Source organism: Sciurus carolinensis, chromosome 4 (genome assembly GCF_902686445.1).
Source record: "Sciurus carolinensis chromosome 4, mSciCar1.2, whole genome shotgun sequence".
Classification (NCBI taxonomy): Eukaryota; Metazoa; Chordata; class Mammalia; order Rodentia; family Sciuridae; genus Sciurus; species Sciurus carolinensis.
This window is the reverse complement of record NC_062216.1, coordinates 70,693,807-70,713,583: the sequence shown is the minus strand read 5'-3', so window position 1 is coordinate 70,713,583 and position 19,777 is coordinate 70,693,807.

Here is a 19,777-nt window from a genome sequence, read left to right as displayed (position 1 = left end):
AAATCTTCTCACCAATGATGTTCATCCTCCCATATTCTGTCAGAACTCAGCACCCAGAAGCCTGGAGTTATTCTTGATATTTCTGTCTCCCATGGCCCTTTCCATATTCAATGAAATTTTGTTCAGTTCACCTCCATCCATTCCTCTTCACATCTCTACCACATGGCTAGCCAAACTCCTATCACTCCTCAACTGGACGATCAGATAACATCACTATTAGTCTCCACCTGATGATCCCTTCATCACACTGTGGTCAGAGTGAATGATCTTTTCTAAATATAAACCTCATCAGGACATTTTCCAGTATCTTCCTACTGCCCTAACAATACATCCCTAGAGAACTCTTCATGATCTGGTCCTTGCCTACCTTTCCAGCCTCACTTGTGGCACCATGTCTGCCCTCCACACCCTTTGATCTCTTCACCCTGACCATCCTGGTTGCTTTAACCCATGTCTAGGATTGAGAAATGCATGCTTGCCTGCTCTCGAAACCTTCCCACAGGCAGCATGTTCAGTCTCAAACGCTGTCCTGCTTCTCTGTCTGCCTCTACTCAGTCATCAGACTTCAGTTTGGATAACCCTTCCTCTGGAGAGATGCCTCTGTGTTCCCAGAAGAGGTTAGAAGCTCCAGTTACCTGCTCCTTTTTGTATTCTCCTATGCATGGCACAGTGGCCTTATGTCTGTCTGACTTCCCCATCATACTGAAAGCTCTGTAAAAGCAAGGATTTGCCTCTACTTCACTCGTCAGTGGGTCCTCAGTGACTGGCACAAAAGGGCTCCCCTTAGAAATTCCTTGAATGAATGTAAAGGGGGAGGTAGCATACCAATAGTCTAAAAGGAGGAGTAACATGGAATATGAGGTACTCAGTCTTGTCTTTATCTAGGAAATCCAGTTCACTTGAATACGCTGTCGAATTGAGTGGATCCCTTTTGCCTTGATAAAATAAAGTCAGATGTTACTTCTTGGCTTACAAACTTCCAAAGTTTTCCTGTCTTACTCAAAGTGAAAACCAATGTGCTTAAAATGACCTAGGAGTCCAACATAATCTGGCCTCTTTCTATTAGACTGAACTCTTTGCTGTTGTTCAAACAAGCTAGACACAGGTCCATCTCAGGCCTACAGCACTAGCTGTTCCCTCCATTAGGAATGTGCATGGCTCACTGTCCACCATGCTTAGTCTTCATCTAAATCTTACCATCTCAGTGGTGCTTTTTCTAGCTTCTTTATTAAAATTAGATCCCTCTGGTATTCCTTTTGGTCCTTTTCCTTATTGGTCTCCATAACACTTGGCACTGTGTAAAATTCTATATATTTGACTTATTTATATTAATTGTCTGTCTCCTCCAATAAAATTATAAGTTCCCTAAGGGCAGATTTTTTTTTTGCCTTTATTGTTGACTGCAGTATCCCCCACCAGCAGAACAGTCAGAGGGTAAATAAATATTGGCGGAATGAATGAATGTCTTCTCGTATTGATATCTGACCACTGCAAGTCATGTTTGATTGTGTTTTGTCTGGGTTCCAGAACACTCTGTGGATCTTTTCTATGAGTCTTTTTAGAATCATCTACCATCTGCCATGTCTGTAACAGAACTCACGAGTGATTGAAAGTTTGAGCTGAATATAATCTATCAGTCTTATTTCCTGCCCCCACACAGGCTCTAACTGTTCCTGATTTAGCAAGTTCCATTATATAGCGTCTAATTATAGGGGAGTGTAACAAAAGCTGTTTCATGTTGAAATAGCATTCACGTGTGCCCTCCTGAGAGGTATTCAAATGAATATGGCAGACAGGGTATTGCAGGATATGCAAGAGACAGTTGGGTTTCAACTGAGCATCACTAAATTGAACTGAGGAGGTTATCAAACCTCTTCAGTGCAGAGAGGGAGATCTTCCTAATACAGATATTTTCCAGGAACCTGCCAGGAAGTGGGTCTTCCTTATTCACCTATTTATTCTATAGATATTGACATCTTTTATGTATGGGATACTGTAAATCTGTATAAAAGTAGTTCATCATTTACAAAACAAGAGATGGGTTTATAAACAGATAAATTACCCAATTATATGTTAAGAGCTATTGCAGAAATATGTGAGGCAACCAAGTCTGCATAGGGTAATAAAAAAATTTCATCAACAAGTCTTGAAGGTTAACTACGAATTGTCTAGTAAAGAAGGGCTTCCAGGGCAAAGTCACAGTGTGTGCTGTGAGGGGGCCTTAAGCAAGAGGCAGAGCCTTTGGGACATGTGAGGAGCTCAGTGTGGTAAGGACTTGGAATTGCAGCCCAAAGGGTAGATGTGGGGAAAATTTCTCGGGTCACAATGAGGGTCTAGTTCAGGAGTCTGGCAAACCAGATGCCAAATCAGAAACAAGGGAAGAGCAGGTTTAAGGGCAAGATAATGAGTTACACTCTATGTTTCTTTTTTAAAACAGGGACCCGAGGAGAGGAATAGAGAGTAAGGTCCCCTCCCCACACCCATGTCTAATACTCCAAAAGACTGGAGAGATTGGGCTGAGTGGGCAAGAGTGGATGAAGGAAATCATAGGTGTTTACATTCTCCGAGCAGCTTTGCCCCTCACATTCTCAAATGAAAGATTCATTTGAGTTAACAGAATACCCCCTTTTAAATGAAAACAATACCCTCCAGGAATTTGGAGTCTGTCATTGTTATCTAACTATGATTCAACCAACCAACCAATCAATTCATCAACCATTCCATAAAGATTTAGTAAGCATTTACTGTGAACTATGCCTTGGTGATATACCAATGAACAGGATATGGACCCTTCTACAGTCTGACTCTGGGACATCTCTCAGTGGCCCCTGTGTTAAAGGCCTGGTTCCCAGGTGGTGCTATTGGGAGGTGGTGGAACCTTAACGGGAGGGGCTTTGGGGATATCCTTAGGTCATTGGGAGCGAGCCATAGGAGGGGTTCAAGGGACACTGGTCTCCTCTCTCTTTTGGTCCTGGTCACGAGGTATGCAATTTTGCTCTTCCATGAGCTCCTGCCATAATCAGCTGCCTTGCCACTGGTCCAAAAACAATGGGGCCAACTCATTATGGACTGAAATCTCCAAAACTGTGAGTCAAAAGAAAACTTTTCTCTTTATAAGTTTAATATCTCAGATACTTTTTTTTAGCAACAGAAAGCTAACTCAGACCTTGTCCTCAGAAGGCCAAGAATGAAGAAAACTGAGAGCTAAAGAAATGAACAATGGTCAAAGGAAGCCAGAGGAAGAAGAGACATTCTTGAACCCAGGCCTGATTTGTGGGGGGACAGAAGGGTTGGAAGGTACAAGTAACTTGCATGTCTCATACTAGGATCTGGGCATCAAGCGTTCAGCAGGAGGTTACAAGGAACATCACCAGCAAGAAGGAAAAGAGCAGAGTTCCTGCAGGTGGACGGGTGAGCAACGCCTTCCTCCAGCCTCGTGAGATCATTGCTCATCTCCACCCACCTTTCCCACCCAGATTCTTCTAACTGTTGGCCACGCTTCCTCTTCTACTATTTAATCTTCTCTTCACTGCTCTCAAGCCTCTCCAATAACTGTTCTCAACAATGTCACTATTTACCACCCAGGTGAAAACTACATCCATTGGAAGAAATTGAGTTTCATCTTACAAACCCCTACCTTGCCTGGATTTCCATGTTCCAGCACCCTGTGTGGTAGCTCTTCCTTCAGTCTTGACCCCTCCTGTCTGTTTTCCAAATAGCAGTCACAGAAACTATGAAGCTGACCCTATCACTCCCCTATTTAAAATCATAGTACGGTGTAATCCCAGCAGCTCAGGAATCTAAGGCAGGAGGATCACAAGTTCAAAGTCAACCTTAGCAACTTAGTGAGGCTGTAAGCAACTTAATGAGACCTGTCTAAGCATAATATATAAAAAGGGCTGGGGATGTGACTCAGGGGTTAAGCAACCCTGGGTTCAATCCTTGGTGCCAAAAAAATTGTCCTTTGCCATTGTTTTGGGGTTCACATCTAATGTCTGAGGCTTGGCTGGCAAAGCTCCCACAGTCACCACCACCTGCTTTCCACTGACCATTTGCTGGTCCCTGCACTCATGCACTTCCCTGCCTCCTGAGTGCCTGGTCCCCTCACCACGGTCTCTCTACTCAGCCCTAGCACATGTTGTTCTGGATGCCTACAATGCCCTCCTTTGATCTTTGTCAGGTTAAGTCTTCTTTATGCTTCGGATCTCAGTTTAGAAGTCATTTCTTGAAGGAAGGCTTCCTGGTTCTTGCATCTTAGTGAGGAACCTCCATGACACACTGTAAGAGGACCTAGTCTTTATCCTACTATTGCACTCACCATACAATGATGAAGTCCACAATAGTTTCTTGTGTTTTCCTCTAGTCTAAAATCTTAGAAATCAAGGAGCTCCATGCTCAGGGTCTTGCACAGTAGAGCTCTCTGTGTTTTTAAAATGAATGAGCTAATTAGTTTAGTGTCCATGACCATAGTCTATCACTGCCTGATATCCTATTAACAAATGAAGCAGGTGTCCCAGGAGGGGAAACACTGCTCTCATCACATACAGTGCACTACAGAAGGTATCAGCAGATCTACCCAGTAGTTTAGTTAACTAGCTATGTGACCTTTGGCCAGTTTTCTTTGCCTTGGTCTCCTTTTTAAGAATAGAGCTAATGTCATGGTTGCGGGTAGGCGTAGTAGTGCTGATAAATATCTAACATCTGGTGCTTCAGGAAATAAAGAAAGGTTTGTAGTGTTAGCCAATTTCCACGGTATAAATATTATGGACCCATGTCAAGCTACCAACTTCACATCACTGATCATGGTACAGATGCAAGTGTCATCAATTACCTCAAGAACACAGATAATAATAGAATATAATAAATATTTGGGAAGTGATGAGTTATACATATTACCTTTTTTAGTATAATTTTCTAATTTCAAGTTTATGAAATTCGATTTTTTATAATGACCATGTTTTACAAAAGGCTTTGCAAAATTCCTGAGAGTTTAATAGTGGGCTCTCGCGGGTCAGCAGTGGTAGGTTCCAGCACGATACTGGGTGGACTGTACATGGGGAAGATGAGGGACAGCTCACAATACGTTTGCTTCTCAGTCTATGCCTGGGTGGGGAGATGGAGCTCACAGAGTTGAAGAAGAGTAGAAAGTTCCATCTCGGTGCCAAGTCTATAAGTTGTGTTCTATAATCCAGTTTGGAAAGGCCAAGTGTAAAAATCTGATATTGTGTTCCCAATTTGGCTCAGGGATTTGTGTTCATAGCTTACCTACCAGAAGCACTCTGGAGAAGCAAAGGGGCTTAGAAACTCACCTTGGCCCTAAGCATTGCAAACTAGCATCAAATGATAATATCTCTTTGAAGACTGCTGGTCTATGTTGTGCATCATGTCTTATTATTTTAACATATCTTTATGATATTAGTCACTGTGTATTGTACATTAAACATATGAATCAAGTTTTGATCATTTCTTGCAATGATTAATTCATCTGGGTACCACATTTTTCAGCATGCTTTCTATTTCATAAGCAACTACTGAATGTCTTTCAGTAAAATAGAATTTCATAGTTCAATGAGTTTGGTAAATACTAAATCATAGCCACCTTCATGGACTTCAAGAATCAACTTTTCTATTCATGGCTATCTCCCCAAATGAGAAAACTATGCCATTCAGAGGGCTTATCTACATTTATAGTTGCTCTTACTTTAAAAATCAAAACCTAAACCTACATGAAATATTAAGCAGTCCACTTCTCTTTGGCGCAGAATAAATTTTCATAAGATAAGAATGAGAGAAACTTTTTAATTACACAGCAAAATGTTGGCTTTGTCACCAACCTGACCTGTAGCTGCTGTACTTCAGATATTTCAGATCCTCAGTAAACTATCCGGATCCTGTCCAAAAGTCACAGGTGACCATTAATCTTAAGACCGATAATATAAGAAACAGGATAACAATTCCATTTTTGATTTTTCCAAGTTCTACCACTGTATCCATTTGAATTATCTCAATCACAAAATGAAAACAAAAGCTTATGTCCTTGAACTACTTTATGTAACCCAAGTAGAAATGTGTTCATAATTACAATTTAATGTGCATTCAGCTTTATTTGAAGGTCAACATAAAAGATGAAATAAAAATTCTACATCTGTTGTAAAAGCACTATTGAAGTACTAATATAATTCCTGTTGAAATGAAAATCAAATATTAAATTGCTCTTAGAGTTTAGTGTGAATTAAAATGAGATTGTCTCTCCTGCTGAAAGCATAACATATCTAAGTTACTACATGATAAAAGCCATGTGACTCATTGTGTTTCCTTTCTCTCCTTGGCTGCCAGGAATCTCAAAGATCAAAAATGTGCTCAACCAAAAGAAATCTCTTTCTTGTGCAGCTGTCTCCACTTCCACCATCACATGTCTAATTTATCTTAGTTTTTACAGTTCTATTGGAAATGTCATTTTTATTGTGTATCCTTCCGTATGAGCTTTGGAAGAAGTACAAACATGAATAATTAATAAATGAATAAACGTGGCTCAGTAGGTCCAGCTTAGTCAGCTTTCTACTGCATCACCATGCCAGCAAAAGTCATTCTATTAAGTTCCACTGAATGTCCTTAACATTACCATTAAAGAAACTCTGTTAGTTTCTAATTCTTTGGATTACTGTAAAAACCACTTTAAAAAAATAAACAAACCTTAAAATCAAATCCACAAAGAAATGAAAAAATTTGGTGAAGAAGCCAGTTTCAATCTTCCTCCCACACACATTACAAGAAGTAATTGAAGCAACATTTGACTCAATCTCCCCATTTTCCTCCCTCTCACCCAATCATAAATGGGCAATGGGGGTCAGGAGATATGAGAAGCAAAGGGTCAGAATAATCACAAACTGAAGAACTGGCCTTGATAATACAGACACAGTTGTACTTTAAAATTGCAAAACTATGCTGAGAAATGCAAACAGCAACTCTTCGCAAGAATTATCCTGTTCTACTTTATCTTAACCTTCGTGATCTCACAGAGCTGAAGGATTGAGAAGGAAAAAGAATCTGAAGGAATCCCAAGGGGGTCCCACCCGACCTTGTTCCGCTGAACCTTCCCGCTCCACAAACATCATTTGCACAAACCTGTGTGAGTAATTTTCTACCTTTTCCCTGATATTTTCCCTGCAAGCAAAAGGAAGGGAAGGCTCAGAATGATATTTTCACCCTTGCCATCACAGTTAGTTTAGAACACCAAACCGGGTTCTAAATGCATGTATCCTTAGAAGCATGTGAACATGCTAAGAGGTAAGAATGACTGAGGCAGGTGGGGAGAATTAGAGGACATGGTGATCTGATGAATGATTAAAAAGTTAAATGCACATTTAAATATTCCTCTCCTTCCAAGTTTTAGATGAGTGGTAGTGTGAGCACCATATGATTGGGAGGAAGACGTGTACCAAGTATACACACCTGTAATCCCAGCGGCTAGGGAGGCTGAGGCAAGAGGATGCTGAGTTCAAAGCCAGCCTCAGCAACGGAGCGAGGCCCTAAGCAACTCAGCAAGACCCTAGCTCTAAATAAAAAAACAGCTCAGTGGTTAAGTGCCCCTGGGTTCAAGTCCCAGTACAAAAACCAAAAAGCTAAACAACAACGTTTATGGCCTTTTAGGGTGTTTCCATGATTAAACTGTGATATGCCGTTTGGGTGATTATAACTTAAGGAAGGCAGAAAATGGACTGTCACACTGAAAAGATCAACAACCACAGAGAGAAATAAAAGTGACCTTCAAAGATAAAATGTAGTGATACTTACTGGGTTAAGGTGGGCCTTGATCCAATGACCGATATGCTTTTAAGACAAAGGGGAATTTGGAGAGCCACAGAAGGAAGACAGTCCCGAGCAGAAAGAGGTGGGGACTCGAGCTATGTAGTTAAAAGTCAAGGAGCACCAAGGACCATCAGCACTCACCAGAAGCTCAAGGGAAAGGAAGAACCATTCTCCAGGACCTGTGAGAAAGCATGGCTTTGCCAGGGCCTTAACTGCAGACTTCTACCCTCCACAATTGTAAAGGAATAAACTTCTGTTGCTTTAAACCAAACCAAGTCAGGATGGTTTAATTTCCAGGTCCAAGCCCCTCCCCACCAGCTCCCTTGACTTCCCACTGGTCTCCTCTGCTGCTGGTTCTCTGTCCCTATCAGATTGTCAGTGGTGGGTTCTGTTCACTACACCAAGCTCCTCATGAGCTGGGAACATGTCTTATTTGTTTTCCCTTTCCCAAAGCCTAGAATATCAAATCAAATACAATCCATCCCACAAAAGGAATGAGATCATACATTCCTCATCTGACGTTTGGGAGTCAAGGGCAACGATGAGCCTATTTTAAGCCACAAGAAAGCGGGTGAGTATGCGTATTTCTGCAAGGGCCCCCACATACGTGCTGGGGTTCACGAAAGCTGCTGGCATCTCTTGTGCAGAGGAGCAGGCTGCCCTTGCCGCCTCCTGGGCATCTGGCTCCTACATCAGCTCTCTGGGACTGTCTCTTTCTTCCCTGGAAATAATCACTAGAAACAAATGAAAATCGGCCTCAAGCAGTTGTATTCTTTCTTCACCAAATCCCTTCTTTCATGCCAATGAGTCCTCTGTTCTTTGCTGATTGTGAGATAGCTGCAAAGTAAGGGGTTCTCTGTCTCCCTTGGAAAACAACTGTGAGCTGGCTTATAAGCACTGCCACATGGATTAGAAACAGTTGAGAGGAGTGTAAACAAAGGGTAATGATAAATGGTTATGTTGCAGGTGGTGGGAGGTGTTTAGTGGGGTGTTCCATGGATTGGTGATGGGCCCAGTTTCCCTTAACATCTTCATTAATGATGAGGTAGGAGGGGGAAACACTAACAGCACATTCATTAAAGGCAGGAGAATGCTAAACTGGGAGGTGTTGCAAACACCACAAAGGACAAAGAAACAGCACAAGATTGGGATGGTGAAGGCAATCCCAGTACAGAAAAGTAAGACAGGAATCTAACTGGTGAAGGGATCCAGACTCCGCCTGGGAAAACGGAGCACACAGCTCTGCGAAATCATCTGAAATTTATTAAGAGAAACATTTTCCAAGAAATCGTGTGTTTCTAGGATATAATGATGAGATATTTTCTTTGTAATTTTCGGTTTGGGCTGGTTTAACGTTGGAGCATTTAAAGAGTTAGGCTGCTTTCATGAGCCACAAAAATTAAAAGACCTAAATGGAAATCCCCACGCAACCCTTGGACTTGAGGGAGAAGAGCACTCCCCATTGCACTATGAATAGGTATATTTGGACTTCTAATAGAATATTTCAACCCTGTTGCACCTCCTGGCTTCTAGCCTGAATTTTACTATTAATTTGGTGTCATTTTTGAAGGTTCTCTTCCTTTCCTGGGCTTGTTTTATTGTCTTCCAGGAAGGTCTCCCTGTTTCCTTCCCATCTCCCAGAGGATGCTTAGAAGAGTGTGGTTATCACTGTGATTTTTTTTTTTTTAAATATTTCTTTAGTTGAGGACAGACACAGTATCTTTATTTTATTTATTTATTTTTATGTGGTGCTGAGGATTGAACCTTGTGCCTCAAACATGCTAACTAGGCAAGTGCTCTACCACCGAGCCACAACCCCAGCCCTATCACTGTGATTTTTAATTTCATGTATCAAGGCTAAAAATGTATCAGGAAAACATGGATCTACGTGAAGGAGAGAAGTCTGTTTCCTGCCCACAGGAATGACAGATGGAGAACTTTTTACCCTATTTTCAAAAGTCAAATGGTAAATCTGGAAGGATAAAACAAAGCTAAAGACTTTAGAACATTAAGCTCCTTGAAGAAAGCTGTTGTATAAATAATATATTACAAGCACTTAAAAATCTTACCTGCTTGCAAATTTTCTTGAGTCTTCCCCCACAGCATCCAACTTAGCAAAATATTGTCTCTTTCCTCATCATTTAGTGCTCATTGAACACCTACTATGTGCCAAACACATTTCTACCCGAAAAGAACTCAGGGTGAGAAGTGACACATACAAAGAAAAAATTAGTTTAAATATATTTTTTAAAGTGTTGTGGGAATACACAGATGCTAATGCATGACCTGGGTCTTTATGGATTGAATAGTCGTCCAGTAAGAATAAAAATGGAAGGGCCAGAAAACATCAAGAAAGGTACAGTGCATCCAAAGGTATAATGACTTGATGATAAATATGTCACTAATATAATTTCTAGAAATGGTGAGTAGTTCTGTGAAGTTGGAATGAATACAGGGTGCATAGTGAAGTAGCAGGAGATGATACTGTGAAATGAAAATGTATGGAGTGTTGCTTATTAAGAGAGAAGAAAAGGTAACATTTTCCATTGCTCTGTCCTGTCTTATTGGTAAAATGAAGTTTCTAATACATTAATATTGTTATGGTTTAGATATAAAATGTCTACCAGAAGCTGCAGTGTTAATACAGGAGTACTCAGAGGTGAAACGATAGGATTTGTGAGAGCTGTGACCTTCAGTTCATCCTAGCACGAATGGACTAATCGGGTAGTAACTGTAGGCAGGTGGGGCATGAGTGGAGGAGGTGGTCACCCGGGGCGTGCTCTGAGCCCAGGTAACTCAGAACCTCACATTCATACCAATTTCCAAGACTGGCTCCATGGAGTCTTAGGTAGGACCAAATATTTTTATTTACCAAATCTAATCTATCCCTACGATTTCTTATATCTATTCAGTTTATTCCATAGAAATAACCCCTTCCTTTAGCAAAAGCCAAGTCAGTGGTAATGATCTAATTTGTCTAGAGACCTTCTGGGTTTGTCACCAGCTCTGAAGAGAGCGTCTCCCTCCATGTGAGAAGGCATCTTGCTCATGCTTCGAGGAAGAGTCCAGGGATGGTTATGATATTTCTAGAGTGCTAGAAAGAAATGAACTTTCCTGTTCCAACTCAGTCTTTCCCAATTGGTCACGTGTCTAAAAGTTTGAATCAGAAATAAGATCATAAAAAGCTATTTTTTACTGATGGCTAGAAAAATTTTAATTTAAAAAAATAAAAAAATTAGTACCTAATAAAGTAAAGGTTCCCCAGAAGGACATGTATACACACAGACAATATTTCCAGCATAGAAGAAAAAGAGCTAAATCTATGAAGTAGTTCTTCCTGTCTTCTCTCTTCTTTTGTACAGAGACCTGCAGGCTTCGGGTAATCACATGACCCCAGTAATCCTGGCAATATTAAATATCACTGGGTCTTTGGCACCTCTGAAACTGACTTGACTTAAATATGGCTAAACCAATTTTACTCAATGGTTAGTTTATAAACTGCAAGAATCCATGGCCTTATATGTTATGTTTTAGTACCTAAACCAGAAGAAGCTGGCATTAAACTGCAAGTATTAAACTGCTAAGATTTGGAACTGAAAATACAAACTTTAGATTCCCAACACAACTGTGATTCAATACCACACAATGGCAGAAGTTTGGGGAAATCCCATTTGTTCTCTGAATGGTTTCAAATCTACTCTGGACCAGATCTGTTTCTGATGCAACAAACTGGCCTGTTTTACAAAATGCAAATTTCCTGCTAACAGTCTGGAAACCAAAGAGTAATAATAATCACAATTAGTCTCAAGCCCTAGAGGTTTTGTTTTGTTTTGTTTTACAGGGGATTGAACCCAGGAACCCAGGGGCACTTAACCACCAAGTTACATCCCTAACCCTTTTTATTTTATTTTATTTTATAAATTTTGAGACAGGAACTTGCTGAGTTACTTAAGACTTTGCTAAGTTGCTGAGGCTGGCCTCGAACTTGCGATCCTCCGTCTCAGCCTCTGAGTCACTGGGATTTCAGGTGTGCGCCATCCTGCCTGACAGCTAGAGTTTTTTTTAGATCCAAGGGCAAAGCTGCCCAAACAATTAGTTCCCCTGATGTCTGTTTTCAGGGAAAAAAAAAAAAATCTAAACAACTCTGTCATTTCTGGACCAAATGTCAAGCTGATTCTCAATGAGGATGCAGGTGTATGAATTCCATGCTGAGTAGTTCTAAATTGGCCACAAAACACTTAGGGGCACTGTGATAGTGCCACAAGACCTCAGAGTTTGCTTTTAAAAGCCCCCTTACCACCAGCTCCCTTCCAGGCACTTCTTTATCATCCATGTGACACATTAAGAGGAAATGCTAATGTTATACAGATGCATTAAGTCACACATGTGGTTTGGTGCATTTCTCTGGGACCTCAAAGCATTACACCACAGAGGTGTGGTGTCCAGACTCAGGGAGGAATAGGTCATATCAATTCCAGTCGAACCTGTGCCCCAAACATGCATTACGAAGGAGAACAATTACCCAGCCTGTGCCATTAGGCAGCATTAGCCAGCATCACGCATTGCTTCTGATTAATAATTGAACTCGATCCATACGAGAGAGCTAAGGCTAGTCTGAAGGAGGCCTTCTAGTATGCATTAGAATAGAGCATCTCCAGGGGCCTCAGAGCACTTTGTCCATTTAACAAGTCAATCTATAAACTGCAGTCAACTCTGGCTTATTAGAAACTGATGATTCCTCTTCTGAATGTTCCTTCTCACTGTTCCCCTGGCTTCCTCTTGGTGCCTCTCCTGTAGCCACATAATAAGCTTATTATCCTCCACAGTGGGCACTCCAATACACAACCCTTGCACCATTTGTGTCCGAACTTTTTGCCCTATCTGTTCTCACTGGGAATTGCCTCTTTCAAAGAGTTGCTTGCTCAGGGTCATGTTCCCTCCTGGGACGGTTGCACCCAAGGACAGGTCAATGAGAGAATCTAGAGCGCTGGTCTGATGCTCCAACTCAGGAAGCTGAAGGACCTTCAGCTTCAGACCTCCTTGCAAGAATAGCTCGGCCTGTTTGGACTATTACCACCCAACTTCTCCTTCTGTTATCCCCTACTGTCCTTGCTGCCCTTAGATGTCATCCCAAGAGCACTCTCTATTAATCTTGTAATCTTCCAGTGCCCATTCTCCAAGTTTGCTTCCCAGGGAATGCAATCTATACCTGGAGAGGGGGTAAGTATTCCTTTCCTGCCACCTAAGAGGCTAGTGTGAGGGTCAAATAAAGTAATGTGTATGAAACATTTTCATAAATTTTAAAAGATAGAAAAAGAACACTTATTACATTCCCCTTTAACTAAAACACCATTGAATTATGTGGGTGTTGTACATAAGGAAACAAAAGTACTCCTTTCCTGTGGTCTGCAAATTTTGATTTAAATGAAGTTTAGAGGGTCCAAACTTGTGGAGGTGTGAATTTAATTAATACCAAAACTGCATTCCTTTAGAATATTGTATCACATGAATTTTTGCTTGTTTATGACAAATCTTTCATTCATACAAATTTAAGGAGGGCTGCTGGGCTTTGCAAGACTAAAGCACCTTTCTTCAGAAAGCATCAAAATAGTCCAGCATTAGTAATTCAACCAAATGGCATCTCTGAGACCAATCTTTTTATTATCACCTATTTTATAAACCAGCAAAAAAAAAAGGCCTTGGAGTAAGAAAGACACATACGATTGACCCACAAACCCAAATTTCTGCAAATTCAAGGTGATTACTTAAAACTTTTGGCCCTGTGTTCCACTTAGGAATGTCATTTCCTGAGCAGACCATAAGATAGAAAATGCCCAATTTTTGAATTTAACAAAGTAGAACAAAATGACTCATGCAGGAACAGAACAATGATCAGAGATGGCCACATGTCCAGTCCTATCAGGGTTCCATCTACAAATTGTCCATCCAAATCCCACTGTCCATCACTGTGCACTTGAGTTGCCCTAGGAGAAGATGAAATGTAAACCCAGACAGGACAGAATCAGAACCACCCTCGCTGCATTTACCACGGTGATGACCCAGAGCCCAGAGAAAATTAACGTGGGTTCTTCAACTTTTCATGGTTGATTTCATTTTTTCTCTCCTTTGAGTGGTAACTTATCTAATTAAAAAATGGAAAATGTTATAATAATATCATTATTAAATTTGTTTTTTGCTTAATTAAAGGGAATGGTCATCAATGTTCATGAATTAAAGGGAATGGTCATGAATTGAGAGTGCTATCCTATTGATTCAAACGTACACCTGCACAGGTTCATGGACAGGTAGATGGGTAGAGGACACAGGATACAGATGTGTGTGGTACATGGGTGTGTTTGCATGTGTACAGATATGTGCATACACATATGTAGAATCTGGGGCAGGGAATAGGTATTTTCCTGGATATAAAGGCATAAGGGCTCCAAAATAAGTGCTAAATGGGCATCTAACAGCATATGTAAGAAATGAAACACACCTGGAATATAATTTCAATTCTAGTAATTCACCTACCACCACTTATTTTTTAAAGTCCCATATCTCCATCTTCAAGTTCAATTCCTGATCCCATTTTTCTACTTTCACTGATGTGCCAGCAAAACAAATGTTAAGATTCTCATTAAATATTAGAATGCTTACAATCATCAATCCCAAAGATTATGCTCTAGCAAGTCAAAACACAGTTGACCTAAGAATATGAACAATAATCTTCTAGCAAAATTAGATGCCAACCTCTGACCTCTGATGGAAGCAGGGATGTATGTGAGAAATGCATCAATCCAGTCTACGCAGAATGGATAAAGATCTATGGACCTGGGAATGTTCAGGCCCCAGGTCTTGATAGGGTACTTGGTTATCAATGAACCATTTTGATTAAAATGACAACCCTTCTCAAAGAGAACCACAATTAAGATTTCCCTTCCAAAGAGAGAACATAAGAACAACAGGATTTATTGAGAATCTTAACTACTATATTTTCTGAATTAGGGAATGGAACCCAATATGATGAAGGCCATAAGTTAGCCCAGCCAGAAAAGTTGGGATTGCTGTAACAGGCTAAGGAATTCAGATTTTCATTTACAGAGTAAATGCATATGGATGTGAATGTGAATGTGTATATGTATGAATGTTACTTATGTGAATGATGGAGAGGGCCCTGGGTATGAAGGGAAGGAGTTAAATGAAACACAGTTATTCTTACTCTTTAAGCACTTTGCCTTTAGGTCATTATATAGGTTTGGGACCTAATGAAATGATACTTCTTACTTTTGAATACAAGGATTTTCAGGTTTCTAAGATCATATCTTAAAATCATCTCACATATTCCTCTTCCTCTCTGCAAGGCTATTGTCTGTATGATCAACAATGAACTCCATCACAATATGGCTGATCATTAAGCACCTTAAGTGACCTATGAGATGATGTACATGACTTTTCTTAAAGAGCTTAATGGTCCATCATTTAACATTAAACAACATTAACTGATGAGCCACTGTGTCAGTCACCATAAAAACTGCAGGTAGTTAATGAGTGACTTGATCTATTACTTACTGCTCAGCAGGTGAGCCAGGTTTCCATTCTCCCCAGTCAATGTCAGCCCATTTCCTAATAATCCATCTGAAATCTATAGACTTGAAAGTTGTCCTGGCCAAGTTTTCCACCTTAGGCAGGTATACGTATCATTTTCCTTTTTCCATCACACTCCTGCAGCAAACCCTAAAGAATTATTATTAAAGTATTTGACATTTATATACCAAACAACCTGTTTTTGCCTTTGCCTTCAATCCAATGGGTGTTCTTGGCTTAAAACAATCTGCTATGATGTGCCCTTCAAAGGCTTTTACAGTGGACAAACACGTTTCTTCCAACACACTTATCATTATGTAAAGGTATGCTATTCTGTTTAGGAATAGCCAATACTGTCATTAAGTGATGTTTACAGTACTCATTTTTCATCCATTGAAAGGTAAGCATTATTTTTAAAACACCAGCAAATGTGGTTTTCATCCTGTAGAAATTTTTAAGACAGCTCTTCCATCTTTACTAGAAATGTCCTTTAGCAACAAGCTAATATCATGCAATCTTTTAAAAACTGAAGTGGGTGTCTCATCTTTGAAGGGCTGACATATGCACAACTTTCTCTAAGATAAAAAAAAATGTTTGACTTGTTAATAATGAAAGGAGAACATACTGTACAGTGAATCTTAGTCTCAGAAAGGATCCCTTTGAAACTCACATAAAACAAAATTACTTTCTTTCTGAAGCATAGAAATAATGATAATGCATGGAATGTAAAAAGGAAAAAAAGCAGTCACCATTGTAGAGATAATTAAAGCATCTTGGATTTCTAAACACTCTTAATTTGCTAAATGGAGGAATAAAAAATTTTATTAAATGTTGGATTTGGCTCTAAGCTCAAAACTTACTTATCTTAAACTTAAGTCCCTATTCATTGATCATCTCTGATATTAGTTCTGACAAAAAATCTCAACTAGAATTAGTTTCTCTGGAAATGTTCCTAGAGAGCATTGGATGCTCATAACTTGAAACAATGTTGAGAACAAATTATCTATCACAGCAAACATGGACACACCATAAAAGGTCTATTTTTAAAAATCACTGACAAAACTCAATTTAGTCCTTGACCATCATTCTCTAGAAAAATATTCTGTGAACCAAAGATTCTAACAGATTCTCAACTTGATAATTGCAATGAAATTTCTTAAGAAAAGCAGACAAAATTTTGTTGTTTAAGTTCAATTGATTTTTGCCAAAGTGCTTGACCACTGAAGAGATATTATAATTGACAAATTTTTCTAAGCATCTTTGTAGTATGTGCTACTCAGGAAAAGACTATATTGACTCATAAATGCTTTGAGAGTTGCTTTATTTTTAGCAAGAACAGTTAAGAATAGTATTTTTTATATTTATAAAATGTCTCTCAGACAAGCATATGAAAACCTTCCCAAGCAACATCTTGCACTATTTCTCCATATTCACAGGTGGAAGGGAAAAAAATCAAACCAAACAATATTTTGCACTTGACGAAATGAGGCAATCAGAGGGATATAAGCATTAGATACCTTCTGGTTTCTCAGTGTATAGCTTGGCAAGTTTACCCTTGATATTTAGGGGCTGAAGATGTAAAATAGGATTTCTGTCACAGATCAAGGAAGGAACAAAGATGAGAAACAGTGGCTCAGCACCCTGTGGGCTGCTGAGTGCCTGGTGCAGACGTAAGGAAGGCTCCTCCTGACAACCTCTCTACCCCAAGCCCTCAAATTCCACCACGATATAGTCAGTCGGCCCTTTGACTCGAGCCCCTCATCTCCCTGGCACCTTCCTTTAAAATACAGCTCCCGCTCTGGGAAGCAATGACCCAATGGCCTCCTTCTGCTGCTCTCCTCTTCTTCATTATAATTAATAACATATCTATTACTATCTCACACTTACATGACAATTTAGAATTTATCAACCATGTAGATCTACATTATCTCATTTAATTCATGCCTCCTTATGAGGTATTATATTTCTATTTTAGAAGCAAGTAAGTGAGAACCTCAAAGAGCTTAGAGGCCTGTGCAAAGTCTTCTGATCATTCTTTAATATGTGACACTATGCTTTCCATATCCAATCAGCTCAATAAACAATCAGAGTCCCCACCATGTATCAGGCACTGGGCCACATCCACAAAACCAGTCCTGCTCCCTGAGCCTACACAATAAGAATACCTATAATGGGACTGAGCTTGCCTGTAATCCCAGAGACTCAGGAGTCTGAGGCAGGAGAATGGCAAGTTCAAAGCCTGCCTTGGCAACATAGTAAAGCCCCAAGCGACTTAGGAAGAGCCCATTTCAAAACAAAAAAATAAATAAATAAAAATTAAAAGAACTTGGGATGTGGCTCAGTGGTTAAGTGCACCTGGGTGCCATTCCTGGTACCAGAAGAAGGAGAAGGAGAAGGAGAAGGAGAGAGAGGAGGAGGAGGGGGAGGAGGAGAAAGAAAGAAAGAAAGAAAGAAAGAAAGAAGAGAGAGAGAGAGAGAGAGAGAGAGAGAGAGAGAGAGAGAGAGAGAGAGAGAAAGAAAGAAAGAAATGAATATCCATAAAGGTCCCAGGTAATTCATCAAGAATAAAGAAATGTAATTAATGAGGAAGTGATGTGAAAACTGCAAAGAGAACAACATGAACAGTTGCTATTAGCACCTCACCGGAGCTGAGCTTGCCAGATGGCCCTGAACTTTTTAAAAGCAAAGGGCTGTTGATGATTCTGAAGGTCAGATGATGGAGTGCTTTTAAGGGATAAGAGGGAGTAACAGCAAGACCAAACCTCATTCCATACATCATAATTAAGTCTCAGGCACTCACTGGAAAACTATCTCTGGAGCACATCCCTTTGTTGGCTGACACATATCCAAGGTCTAGAACAAAGCCTGAGGTAGGGGCGGAGCCAAACAAAACACTGTGGGATATAAATACAAGTAAAAGAAGAACTACAGGTTCTATCCAGGGGCCAGTGGTAGAGTGCTTGCCTCACATGCATAAAGTCTTGTTTCCATCCCCAGCACAGGAAGGAAGGAAGGAGGACTGTAAAGGCTCTAGCCAGGACCAGGTTAGGGTCCGAAGGAAACTGTCAAATTTAAAGGATTCAGAATTCACAACTTATATCACATAAGGAAACAAAGAACAACAGGCATTAGAATCACTATATTTTCATTCAACCTAAGATTCCCTTTCCAAAAGCACATACTTTCTGTCTGTAAAAGTGGGATAAATTCCATTGTTCTCAGTTCTTACAAATATGTCAAATAATGGTGTATCTTAAAATTGATGGTACCTTAGATTAAACTAATTAAATAAGATATTTCTGAATTACCTGTTTTCAGGTTGGTTCAAGAGAATGGCTTTCCACTCATGCAGACTGACCACAATGTGTCTTACCTGCATACGACCTGCAACCAGGCTGGCCCTCCCTTCCTTCGTCCCTCCACACTTGAGTCTGGTCAGTTAAGCCTGGTCATTTCTGTTGGGACTGACCGCAGCAGGCAGCTCCCCTACCCAGCAGCAGTGGAGGTGTGATCAGACTACAATGCTGTCCATTCACAATTCCTCTGCTCAGCTTCCCCTAAAGCTTTATTTCCTTTCTAAAAGCTTCCAGTTGCAGGCTTCCCCCTGGCAGTTACCTGGTTCTGCCTACTTCTGCTTCAGAAAGGGCTTCCTAAGGCTGAGCTCTGAGAAACACGCAGAAGATAGTGTGTTCTGACTCATGTGCCCACTGCTGTTGGCATGAATCTCCCTCTTACCTTCTGTCAGAGCTTAGTCTGTTCTGTTATCTGACCATAACTAAAAATCATGGAGCCTGCTTAGCCTCATAATCTACTTTCAGTAACAAATTCTACTGCAAAAGCAAGTTTTATCTCTGAACCTTGACAACTTGAACCCATCACAACACGAGACAATTCTATGATGCAGCACCAGCACATAACAAACCTGTCATAAGACGTAGCCCTGTTTGCTCTGATATAAAAGATCTGGCATAAAATGTGATACTTACAAGAAAGAAAGGAGATTTAAATCTCAGGAAGTGTCAGAAGGAAATGCATCCATAAGTCATTTTAAATAAAAACAACAATAAGAGGAAGAAAGAAATGTTAATCACACAGAACTATGTGGGGAAAGTATATGCAAAGAAATCCCAGGAACCACTTTGGTTTTCCACATCTAATCACTTCTAACACCATAGTGTAAACTTCAAGTCATCTGATGCCAGACCACAGCACTATATCTCACACACACACACACACACACACACACACACACACGTGCACTCCTTCCTGCAGAGCTGCTCAGACGGTGGATGAAAAATACTATTTCAGACCAAAAGCAATTTAAGCAAACACAACCAATGATCTTCATTTTTCTTTTTCTTTTCCTTTTCCAAGCTTGACTCCC